Here is an 11,096-nt window from a genome sequence, read left to right on the forward strand (position 1 = left end):
GCATTAAAGAACTAGAGGAAAGTTGTATGTTTCATGGATGATATACTCACCCTGACTGGCTCATCTCTTCCTTGTGACCCTTCTGTAAGGGGATATCCATTGTCTACAGATGGGCTTTGGACCTACACTCCTCCTTCCCTCTCATTTACATCGATATGTTTTTGGTTTTTTTCCTGGGTCTTTGATGCCTGATACTTGATCCTATTGACATCTCATGATCACACAGGCTGGTGTGCTTAGTCTGACCAAATTTTATTTTTTTAAAAACCCCAAATTACTTAGTAATGTAAGAGCAAGAGGAGTAAAATTTTCAAATCACTACTTAAAACATTTCTGTAGCCCATATGTCTTAGGTGAGGACAATATGAGTCAGGAATAGCCAAGCAAACCCCCAATGCTATATAGTTATGTAAAGTACTATAGAACATTTAAAAGAGATATTTCCCGGCCTTTTTATTTTATTTTTAAACCAAAGAAACATAACTGGCACCAAAAACATGACAGAATAGTCCTCATGCATATGCTCCCGCTCCACTCCACCCCTGCAAATACAGATCACTCTCACACACGAGTAAAAATGTTAATGTTTTTAATAAACTAGCAAAAGGAATTATCAACTTGCTCGTAATTTTGGATAAATTTTACTCCTGCATTAACTTTAGTTTCACCTTGTCAAACTCATTTGTTGAACATTAAACCTCTTGTTTTTTATATTATCTTCTCAAATTTTATACCTTTCTTTTTTACTCTATTCTGGGAGATTTCAGCATAATTTCTAATCCTATTAAAAGTTCATTTTTGCAAATGAAGTTTAAATGTTTCAGCAACTTCTCTTTTTTGGGTGGTTTCATTTTCACCAGGTTGTGTGTGCATGCGCGTGCTGTAAAATGTTGAACGTCATGAGTTGAATGTGGAAAAAAGCTTAATGATGAAGTCTTTCCATAGATTTTCATTTGTTTCTTGCTCCTCATTCCTATACTTGCTCAGAAATGGTCACTTTTGGGAGTGGTAGGGGGGTCCTTCTGCTCAATAGATAGTTCTGGTGTTGTAGGCCCCTATTGGCTTACGTGTTGGTCTGCTCAGACCCACCCACCACTTCTCAGGAGAGAGATGAGAATTTCTGTTCCCGGCAAGATTTATAGCCTCTGAAATCCAGAGGATTAGTTCTGTTCTGACTGTCAGGTTGAAATGAGTCAGAAGAGCTCAATGGCTGTGAGGTGGTGGTGGTGGTGGTATGTATAATTCTTAGTTGCAGTTTTGCTATGGTGTTATTCTTCAACAATCTTTTATACTTTTGCATCTTTAAAGTATTTGCAGTGACATTTGAGTTACTTAGTTCACATACTTTATGCCCCTGCATGTTCATTGCTGTAATGATTATATCATTTTCATTGTTTTTATGATGCTTATAATTTCATTCAGATTCTAGTAATTAATTACTCAAGAGAATAAAGTGTTTCAAATTATAATTTTTAAAGTAAAAGCTCAAGAAAAACAAGAAATAGAGAATAAGCCTCCATGTTCTACCTATCCAGTTTCAAGAAATTATCAGTGCATGGCCTGTGATTACCTGTCAGTAATTCTCCCCACCTCCCTGTTCTTCATGTTCTCGGCATGAGACGATGCACGACCCCAGGCACTGCTTCCGTGCCCATGCAGAAGAGAGAGCAAAGCGGCTTTTAAAACATCCTTATTGCACAGAAAAAGTTACCTGTATCGGATATTCAGTTTCAGTTCTTTCTGTTATTTCTTATATATATTGAGTTTGTTTGAATTTGTGTTCAAACAAGTTTCAACATTGGTTGTTAATGCTCTTTTAATCTATAACAGCCCCCGCCCCCAATCTTGCCATTTATTTGCCGAAGAAATAGGTCATCTGTCAGATAAAATTCCCTGCACACTAGCTTTTGCTGATTATGTTGATGTGGTGTTTTGATTATTGTTTCTGTACCTCCTGTGTTTCCTGAAAATTGTTCTAGTAGTATAAACAGAAAAATTTTTAATGTTTTGTTTCTGGTATGAATATTTTCATAGATGGGATTGTATATTCCTGTTGTGTGTGTGTGTGTGTGTGTGTGTGTGTGTGTGTGTGTGTGTGTGTGATATCACTGTGCATTAGTGGATTCAGGTGTGGTCTATCCTTTACCAAGTTCCCATCAGCCTTTTTGCCTAATGGTTTCAGAAGCCATTGCCCATAGTAGCCCTTAAAAAAAATTGTGACAGATATATATTTAACAAAACCTTTGCTTTTTTACATTCTTCACATATTCAATTTACTAACAGTAATTTTACTTAACATGTTCAGTCATCATTTTTATCTGTCTCCAAATTATGCCATCGCCTTTAACAGCAGCTGTGTTCCCAAGTAATGAGTTCCACATTCCCTTTTTCTCTCACTTGTCTTTGGCAACCACTACTATAAACTTTGGCATATATATATATGCATATACCTATATATTCTAGATATTTCATTTAAGACTGATCTTATAATATTTGCCCTTTCATATCTGAATGACTTCACTCATTATAATGTGTTCAAGAATCATTCATGCCGTGATATGTTCAGTGTTTTATATATATTTATAGCCTAATAATATCCCATTGCATTTTTTACCACATTTTGTTTACTCATCTTTTGATGATCATTCAGATTGTTTTTATTTTTTGTCTATGGTCAGTAGGGCTATAGTGAATGTTGGTGTACAAATATCTATTTGGGCTTCTGTTTTTAATTCTTTGGTGTCGATGCCTAGGAATGAAATGATTGGATCGTGTGATAATTCTATGTTTAAATTTTTTAAGAACTGCCGAACTGATTTTCACAGTGGTTATACCATTTTACAATTCTACCAGCGGTAGATGAGGGTTCTACTTTCTCGATACCCCTATTAACACCTTTTGTTGTTGTTGTTATTCGTTTTTTGTTGTTGTTTTTTTTAATCAGTCACTTTAGTGGTTGTGAAGGAAAAGCTTATTGTGGTTTTGATTTACATTTCTCTGATTGAGTATCTTTTGTTGCGCTTGTTTCTTTGGTTAAATGTATATTCAAATTTTTCAATAGATTTTAGATTTCATTGTCTTCTTTTTGGTGTTAAGTTTAATAGTCTTTTCTATATATTTAATATTAAACCCTTATGTTGAACTTTTACATGATTTCCAAAGATTTTCTCTTAACCTATAAGTTATTTATTCACTTTATTGATAAAATCCCTTGATTATCCAAAGTTTTTAATTTTCCTGAGGTCTCATTTATTGATTTTGTTTTTGGTTGGTTGCTCTTTAGGTGTTATATTTAAGAATTCCTTGTTAAAAACTAGGTCTTGAGACACTGCTAAGCTTTTGTCAAAGAGCTTTTTTGGTTTTAATGCTTAACTTTAGGTCTTTGATTCATTTTTAGATAATTTTCATCTATACTGTGAGATATAGGGGCCAAAGTTGTTTTTTTGGTGGAAATCCAGATCTCCCTGCACTGTTTATGAATAGGACTATTCTTTCCTCCATAGGATGGATTTAGCACAGATGTATGGCTTTGATTCTCAACTCTCAATTATATTCCATTGAACTTTATTGTGCTGGTTGGTACCAGATATTTGATTACCCTATCTCTGTAATGTGTTTTTAAATCACTAAGTATGCCTTCTCTCTCTCGCTTTTTTTCTTTCTTTTTCAAGATCACTCTGGCTATTCTGAGCCACTTGCCACATTATTTTTTAAGAGAATTATGTTGTCTACTTTGTGAAAATAGGTTTTAAAGGAGGCCAAGAATGGATGCAAGTAGACTAGTTAAAAGTTGTTGTAATACTCCTCACTTAACAACAAGGTTAGGATCTAAAGACCAGGTCATTTGTTATGTGAGTATAAGCTTATGTGAAAATGGATAATGACCATATCGTGTAACCGCCTCACCAGTACTGGAATGTCATGCTGGGTCCCTGCTGAGGTCACCTGCCACTCCCACTTCTCCCTCCCCCATGTCTCCTCAGGATGGCTTAGCTCCTGCTGCTTCCCACCTGGGCAGACTACCTAGTCTTCCTGAGCCAGGATGGCCCAAACACTGCTCCTAGGTTCTCCTTCCTTCACCATAATTTCAGGAGGAGTGTCCCTGGCTTCTTCCCTCAATGACCATAAAATGCCCTGGGTGACTTTGTCTATGAGCAGGAGTGCCTGGTGCGACAGAGGGGGTGGACGCTGCTTGCTACGTCTCTTGGCTTTCACTGGGTGACCGTGCCCTTCTCTGACTCCATGAACATGGACAATCCAGAGATTTTTCAGAGGCTCTGATGGCCTCTACCTTTGACCTTTAACCACTCCATTTACTAGCCACTCGCCTGTTGACTCTACCCCCACCCAGGTAGTCAACCCTGCCCTCTCCTATCCTTATCCAAAAGGTGGGATTGAGAACATGCAAAGGGTTACACAGGTGCCACTCAGTTGACATGGGGTCCTTCAGGCCCCAGGCACCCAAGTACCCTGTCTTAGTGATCCTGACCTGTTGTCCCTCAGAGCTAGGAGCTAGATCCAGGCCACAGGGAGTCTTTTCCTCCCTGGCTCTGAGGGTAGCCTACCTACAGGACACAGGCTGCCACTGCCCCAGCTTCAGCCACCTGTGGGCACTCAGGACCCACTAGGCAGCATCCCATGTCCACTAGCCCTGGCTCTCCTCCACCTGGTATCCTGTTGGTCTGAAAAGACTACCCCCCTCTCTTTTCCCGATGCCAGCTTTTTTCTGCATGCTCAGATGGTCTGCTGGCCAGAGTCCCCCATGAGGGACTTCGACTTTGCTAGTGCCAGATTTGCTTCATTAATGCATGAAATAGTTGGAGAGTTGATTTTTACTTTTGTAAATGCAAAGGTCAGAAAATGACATTGTCATTAAGTAAATATAGACAGGGATATTGGGCTGACTTTTGGTTAGAAGCTATATCCAGAGGTGTAATGGGAAATAAGTAGATTTGAGATATAACTTGGAGTTACACATAAAGAACTGTTGGTAAATTGTTTGTGCTGGGCCAGAGGGCTCTCCCATATCGTGAACTTAAGTAGCAAAGTAGATGGTGATGTAATTTACTGAGAACAGGTTTAGAGGTGGTTGTTGGTGTTGCCTGTGTTAAATTAGAGATACTGTGGAGCTATCCATCAGGGAGATGTCAACTAGGTGGTGAGGAGACACAGGTTTGGAACTCATAGGGGAGAGGTAGTCTAGGATAGAGACGGACAAGAGTTATCACCATATAAAGATGTTTAAAACCATTGTGAGTGGATGAGGCCTATTAAAGAGTGTGTATTCTGGAGGGAAGGAGAGTATTTAGTACTTTGTGGTTGCATAGAGTACTCGAAGGAGAAGTCCTTGGGTGGTATAAATGGTTAAGCTTCAATCACTAGCTGAAAGGTTGGCAATTTGGACTCACTCAGAGGCACCTCAGAAAGGTCACAGCCTTGAACCCTGTGGAGTAGTTCTCCTGGACACATGAAGTTGCTGGAAGGAATTGACTACACGAGGAGGAGCAGTCAACAGAAGAAACTCAGTAAGAGGGAAGCCGAGGCAATGATCTCATTGTAGACGCACGGAGTCTGGAGGGCAGGCAACTAAAACTTGTCAAGTTCTGTGCGCCCCTAGACTACAGCAACTGAGGAATTGTTGTTTCTTGAGTTCAGTCACTAATTTAGCTCTTTGATATGACCATGAGCACTACTAGAAAGTCAAGAATGTGTAAAACAGCTCAGAAATCCTAAGTCTGTTGCTCATGATTTTAATTAGAATCAGGAAGGATATGGCTTCAAGTGAAAAGAGGAACTTTAGTATAAGAAACGACTTCTCACACCAAACTCTGCCACCCAGTCTATGCCGACTCACAGTGACCCTGTAGGACAAGTAGAACTGCCCCTGTGAGTTTCCGAGGGTGTTTGACTGTGGAGGGAGTAGAACAGCCCTTCGTTCTCCCTTGGAACAGCTGGTCGTTTCAGACTGCTCCCCTTTCAGATTACAGCCCAGTGCAGAGCCACGATGCCACCAGGGCTCCGAGACACCGCTGAATGTAGGAAATAAAGTGTATCTTGTAATGAGAAGCTACAATGTTGGGGGCTCTTCTCACTGGTTTCTTCTAAGGAAAATCTACACACAAAATAGATTTATTTTCTCTGAGATGTGGTATAAAGTGTCGATTTATTCTTTGTAAGGAGTTGCTGCTGTGAGATATGAAGCCATTTATCAGTCTTTATCTAAATTCAGAGGCAGAAATGTTAGGTTTTAGAGTACATATACTAATAAAAATAAAGGGGAAAGTTAAAAAGCCATCTGAAATGTTTTTCCTTCAAATGGGGAGGGTGGAGGGACTTGATTAAGGTAACGTTCAAAGCTCCTTATCTGAAATTTTTTAAAAATTATATTGGGGGCTCTTAGAGCTCTTCTCACAATCCGTACATGCGTCCATTGTGTCAAGCACATTTTGACATATGTTGCCATCATTTTCAAAACACCTGAAATCTTGAGGGAGAGTTGAGCTTTGAAATTCAGGATATGGTAAATTGTGTGTGTGTGTGTGTGTGTGTGTGTGTGTGTGTGTGTGTGTGTGTGTGATATTATGCATGATACATAACAACTCCTAAATTGAGACCATGCCAGTCTACATGATGTTGTACCATGAATTTAAAGGCAAAATGAAACAGAAACTTTTTGAATTTTCAATGTGCCAATAAGTAGTTGTGGTCATATAGTATCAGTAATCACTGAGGATGGTTTCCAGGTGTTTTGTAAAGTTAGTAAAAGACAATAAATGAAGACCCTCTACTCCTCTGTCTCCACCACCCCACCCCCACCCGGTCCCCACCCCGTCTAACCTCTTTTGATCTTGCTTCTCTTCTTTTTCCATCTCCTTTTCATCTTCCATCCTCTCTGCCACTTGTTCCTTTCCATCTCTTCTCTTCTCTCATTTCCTCGTATTTTTAATTGTTGTTTCCATCTCGTCCTCTCTTTTATCTCCCTGTCTTCCTTCCCTGCATCCATCATCTCTTCCTTCTATCTTTAACACTTTTCTCTACTCCCCACATTCCCTCTTCTCCTCTCCCTTATCTTTACTACCTCCCCTTGCTTTTCTTCCTCTCAATTATATAAACAGACACTATAGTCAGCTCATTTTATTAGGTTTTTTTTTGGTATATTTTATTTTATTTTTTCTTTTTTAACATTTTATTAGGGGCTCATACAGTTGTTATCCCAATCCATACACACATCAATTGTGTAAAGTGCATTTGTACATCGTTTCTCAAAACATTTTCTCTCCATTTAAACCCCCGACATTAGGTCCTCATTTTTCCCCTCCCTCCCCACTCCCCCCTCCCGCATGAGCCCTTGATAGTTTATAAATGGGTATTTTCATTTTATTAGTTTTTAACCTCTTATGTTTTGATGTTTGTCTTCAGTTTCTTCATCCTGCCCTGGTATTGTCTTCATTGAAGTGAGAGCTGTGTCAGCATAGTCATAAGTTACCATGTCATTTCTATGGTTGATCCTTCTTTTGTTTGTTCATTAAATAGTGTGGCACTACTTCAAACTCAATGTATTTTCCACTTCAAACTCGATGCACACACTTGATGTATCTTCCACTTCTCTAGTGATCCTTTGGGCTGTTATTTATGACTGTCCACTGGATTTAAATTTCACTTATATTTCATTTCTAGAAATTCTGTTTGGCTATTAAGCCTCTTTGTCACTTTTTATAATTTTTCCTGTTCCTTGAAGTTATTTTCAAGCATGAGCATTTTATAATCTGTGTCTGATAATTCTATGATTTAATTCTGTATTTGTTTCTATTGTCTGCTTTCTATAAGTTCTTGTCATGGTATCTTGTTTCCTGTAGTGCTTGGTAGCCTTTGAGAAATTATCAGTGGGAATAATTTGAAACTAGATACCATTTTTCAGAGTGAGAATCTATTTGCTTTGGCTGTTTAGTGGTACTGCCAACATGAATCCACTGAGTTTAAAAGCTTGTGTCTCAATGGGTGCATAAGCAAATGTGGCGAAGACAGCTGATGGTGCCCACCTCTCAAAAGATATAGCGTCTGGGGTCTTGAAGGCTTGAAGTTAAACAAGCAGCCATATAGCTCATAATCAACAAAGTCCACATGGACGAAGCACACCAGCCTGTGCGATCACGAGGTGTTGAAGGGATCAGGTATCAGGCATCATCAGAACAAAAAAAATCATATCTTTGTGAATGAGGGTGGGGGGAATGCGGAGTGGAGACCCAAAGCCCATCTGTAGGCAATTGGACATCCCCTTACAGATGGGTGTTGGGGAGGAGACAAGTCAGTCAGGGTGCAAAGTAGCTACGATGAAACATACAACTTTCCTCTAGTTCCTAAATGCTTCCTTCCCCACCACTATCATGATCCCAGTTTTACCTTACAAATCTGGCTAGACCAGAGGATGTACACTGGTACAGATAGGAACTGGAAGCACAGGGAATCCAGGGCAGATGATCCCTTCAGGACCAATGGTGTGAGTAGCGACACTGGTAGGGTAGAGGGAGGGTGGGTTGGAAAGGGGGAACCGATTACTGCATGGGACCTCCTCCCTGGGGGACGGACAATTGAAAAGTGGGTGAAGGGAGACGTCGGACAGCGCAAGATATGACAAAATAATTTATAAATTATCGGGTTCATGAGGGAGGGGGGAGCGGGGAGGGAGGGGAAAAATGAGTAGCTGATGCCAGGGGCTTAAGTGGAGAGCAAGTGTTTTGAGAATGATGAGGGCAATGAATGTACAAATGTGCTTTACACAATTGATGTATGTATGGATTGTGATAAAACATTGTATGAGCCCTTAATAAAATATTTTTAAAATCTCTTATGCCTCACCTTAAAAAAAAAGCTGTGTCTCACTAGACTACCTAAACAGGTGATCCTCCTGATATAGTCCATTTGATTTACATCTTTCTTACTCTCTTTTGAGATATATTGGAAAAGAATAGAGTATAGTAAAGATTTACTTTTGGTTCACTTTAACCTAGTAAGTATAGTAATTTGGGGGGTGGGGGGAAATCCAACTTTTGATGGGAAAGGTCTTATATTAGATTGTGTAACCTTTTGTGGGTTTTGAATTCTATTCCCTTGTTAAAGCTTTCAGAATCAAAGTTCAGCTCTACCAATTTTATCCTTATGTTTCTTACTGGCCTGTCAGTTAATGCGTTTAAGAGGACTTTTAAAAATTATGTATTGTTTTAGTAGTTGTTTGTCTTTGGAGTTTCGTTTGAAATAACCTAGTTCTGCTTGTCCTGGAGACATCAGTGTCCCTACTGAAATATGTGCCGTTCTGGACATTGTTCCGGACATTGGGGTGTGTTATTGTTGTGCCATTGAGTCAGCTTAGATTCACGGTGACCCTGCTTTCACAGAACAAAACACTGCCTGGTCCTCTGCCACCCTTCCGTTTTCTTGGTGTGCTTGAGCCCACTGACACAACTGTGTTAGTATCCATCTCATTGAGGGCCTCCTTTTCATTGATTCTCTACTTTACCATGATATCCTTCTCCAGGGACTGAACCCTCCCTAGAAACATGTCTAAAGCAAAGAAGATGATCTCACCATCCTCTCTTCTAAGAGGAATTCTGATTGTTCTTCCTCCAAAACAGATTGGTTTGTTCTTCTGGCAGTCCATGATACTTTTTACCAACACCGTAATTAAAATGTGTTCATTCATTAGGTTTCCTAATTCATTGTCCAGCTTTCATATGCATAAGAGACAATTGCAAATACCATGGCTTAAATCAGGTGCACCTTAGCCATCCAAGTGACATCCCTGTTCTTTACCTCTTTAAATAGATCTCGTGCAGCAGATTTACCCAGTGCAGTAGTTCGTTTAGTTTCTTAGCTGCTGCCTCCATGAGCATTAATTGTGAATCCAAAGAAGGTCCTTGACTTTACTCTTGTCTCCATTTATCATAATATTGTCTATTGCTCCAGTTGTAAGAGTTTTGTTTTTCCTTTTTTTATATTGGATTGTAATCTATACTAAATGCTTAATCCTTGATCTTGAACAATAAATGTTTCAAGTCCCTTTGACATTCAACAAGCAAGGTTATGTCATCTGCATATCACACGTTGTTAATAAGCCTTGCTCTAATCCTGATGCCAAATTCTTCTTGAATTATTTGTTCCAACATACAGATTGTGTAAACATGGTGAAAGGACATAACCCTGATTCATGTCTTTCCTGATTTAAAACCATGCATTATCCCTTTGTTCAATTAAAGCTACTGCTTCTTGATCTGTTAAGTTCCCCATGAACACATTTAAGTGTTCTGGAATTCCCATTTTTGCCATGTTACCCAGAGTTTGTTATGTTCCACAAGAGTCGAATGGCTTTGTGAAGTCAATAAGACACAAGTAAACACCTTTCTGGTATTTTCAAGCAAGGTGCATCTGGCACTAGCAGTGATATCCTTTGTTCTTCTTCCTTTTTCGTATCCAGTGTGAATTCTGAAAACTCGCTGTCAGTGTACCGTTGGGCCAGTTTTTAAATTATTTTCAGAAGATCTTACTGGCATGTGATATTAACGATGCTGATGGATTTCACATTCTGTTGGGTCATCTTTCTTTGGAATGTGCACAAATGTGCATCTAGTTTGTTGGGCAAGTAGCTGTCTTCTAAATGTCTTGGCATAGACTACTTAGTGTTCTCACACTGCGTAAGTTTGTTAAAAAAGTGTTCATTGGTATTATTAGATCAATTCCTGGAGGCTTGTTTTGTGAATGCCTTCAGTGCAGCTTTGAACTTCTTCCTTCAGTACCATCAGTGCTCGATCATGTGCTACCTCTTGAAATGGTTGAATGTTGATCAATTCTTGTTGGTATAGCGATTCTTTCTGTCCCTTTTCTCTTCTTTTTGTGCTTCCAGCATCATTCAATATTGTGCCTATAGAATCCTGCAGAACAGTGGTTCTCAACCTTCCTAATGCCATGACCCCTGGTAAACAAGCGGCCATCTAGCTCAGAAGCAACAAAGCCCACATGGAACAACATATCAACCTGTGTGATCACGAGGTGTCGAACAGATCACTGAAGACAAATGGTGCATAAGCAAATGTGGCGAAGAAAGC

The 11,096-nt window shown here is 39.4% G+C and overlaps 1 protein-coding gene across 28 annotated transcripts in view; it reads left to right on the forward strand.

Annotated features, from left to right (window-relative positions):
* CLASP2 (cytoplasmic linker associated protein 2) overlaps positions 1–11,096 on the forward strand; it is a 177,671-nt gene that overhangs the window by 42,358 nt on the left and 124,217 nt on the right. The window lies entirely within an intron of this gene.

This window comes from Echinops telfairi, unplaced genomic scaffold (assembly GCF_000313985.2).
Source record: "Echinops telfairi isolate 266 unplaced genomic scaffold, ASM31398v2 ScPeMD7_7420;HRSCAF=8458, whole genome shotgun sequence".
In the NCBI taxonomy this organism is placed as follows: Eukaryota; Metazoa; Chordata; class Mammalia; order Afrosoricida; family Tenrecidae; genus Echinops; species Echinops telfairi.